Source organism: Salvelinus alpinus, chromosome 10, assembly GCF_045679555.1.
Source record: "Salvelinus alpinus chromosome 10, SLU_Salpinus.1, whole genome shotgun sequence".
Classification (NCBI taxonomy): Eukaryota; Metazoa; Chordata; class Actinopteri; order Salmoniformes; family Salmonidae; genus Salvelinus; species Salvelinus alpinus.
This window is the reverse complement of record NC_092095.1, coordinates 71598269-71600557: the sequence shown is the minus strand read 5'-3', so window position 1 is coordinate 71600557 and position 2289 is coordinate 71598269.

Here is a 2289-nt window from a genome sequence, read left to right as displayed (position 1 = left end):
GGAAATACCAGCAGGGTCAAATGTATGATCGCTAATAGGCTGTTCGGCGATGTGCCGTTGAGCAAGGCACTTCACCCTAATTGCTCATTTAAGTCGATCTGGATTCGATCTGGATAACAGCGTCTGCTAAATGACTATAATGTAAATGTAGAATATATATATATATATTTTACATAGATGTGTTTTAATGAATAGGACTAACAACAGATTAAACGACTTTTGGCCAAGGGATCCGTGGAATAGGCCTACATTTTAAAGTGTATAATACAATACAATACAATTTAATATTATTCATCTACAATTTATGTTCTTATACCTGGGCAACATGGGCCTGGGATGCTCACAGGGATATAGGTATCCACAGTATTCCACCAGTTATAATTTTTCAATTCAATACTATTCCCCCCCATAGGCCTAAATGCACTATAATTTAAGGCAAATTGTGTAGAATTGCAGGTTATTCACTTTAAAGCTACAACAACAATAAATATATCTGCCCCATGATAAAATGTGTGGAGTTGCAGGAAATTTGCTTGAAAACCCCATTTTCTCTCAGATGCCAAGGGGCAAGCCTTTTCAATGTTCTGAACCTGAGACTTGGTTCATCCAGCCATGCAGAAGTTATAGTAAAACTCAGGGGCGCAACTTTCGTTTTAGAAGTCAGGGGACATAATTATTATTATTTTATTTTTTTATCCAGTCGGATAAACATTCCAAACAGCCTACCCGACCAATCGGAGGCATCCGTATGGTCCTAAAGTACACCGTTGCCTCTTTTTATATCACATTCCAATGATCAAACTTGGGGGGACATGTGAAAGTTGCACCCCTGGTAAAACTCACTGTAAGCTATTTGTATGGCACTTGAGTTGTGTTCTGATTCTAAGGCGGTCCCTGATGAATTTGCTATCACAAAAGGGGTCCCGGACCCAAAGAGTTTGAGAACCCCTGGTGAAGGCTACCAATGTGGGTTGTGTAATACCCATAGAGCCCCATATACCACCCATAAACCCATCCTCCACCCATAAACCCATCAACCACCCATAAACCCATCCACCACCCATAAACCCATCCACCACCCATAAACCCATCCACCACCCATAAACCCATCCACCACCCATAAACCCACCCACCACCCATAAACCCATCCTCCACCCATAATCCCATCACCACCCATAAACCCATCCACCACCCATAAACCCATCCTCCACCCATAATCCCATCACCACCCATAAACCCATCCATCCACCACCCATCCATTCACCACCCATAAACTCATCTACCACCCATCCATCCACCACCCATAAACTAATCTACCACCCATAAGCCCACCACCACCCAAAGCCCATCCACCACCCATAATCCCATCCACCACCCATAAACCCATCCACCACCCATCCATTCACCACCCATATACTCATCTACCACCCATCCAACACCACCCATAAACTCATCTACCACCCATAAGCCCACTACCACCCATAAGCCCATCCACCACCCATAAACCCATCCACCACCCATCCACCCACCACCACCCATCCATCCACCACCCATAAACCCATCCAACCACCACCCATTCATCCACCACCCATAAACCCAACCACCACCGATAAACCCATTTACCACCCATAAACCCAACCACCACCCATAAACCCCCATCCACCACCCATAAGCCCATCCACCACCCATAAGCCCATCCACCACCCATAAACCCATCAACCACCCATAAACCCATCCATCCACCACCCATTCATCCACCACCCATAAACCCAACCACCACCCATAAACCCATCTACCACCCATAAACCCATCCATCCACCACCCATAAGCCCATCCACCACCCATAAGCCCATCCACCACCCATAAACCCATCCACCACCCATAAACCCATCCACCACCCATAAACCCATCAACCACCCATAAACCCATCCATCCACCACCCATTCATCCACCACCCATAAACCCAACCACCACCCATAAGCCCATCCACCACCCATAAACCCATCCACCACCCATAAACCCATCCACCACCCATAAACCCATCTACCACCCATAAGCCCATCTATCCATCCATCCATCCATCAATTTCACATAGAGAGTATATCCCAGTACACTGTAGGTAATCAGACATCAACTCATTGCAGTAACACAATAGGTCTACATTACATATTTATTTTCTGGCGAAATGTTTATTTGAATGAATAAACATGATGATTTCTATGGTATAATTACACAGCCATTTACAGTTTCTCAAGTTCTATATAGACATTAGATCATTTTGTATTTAAA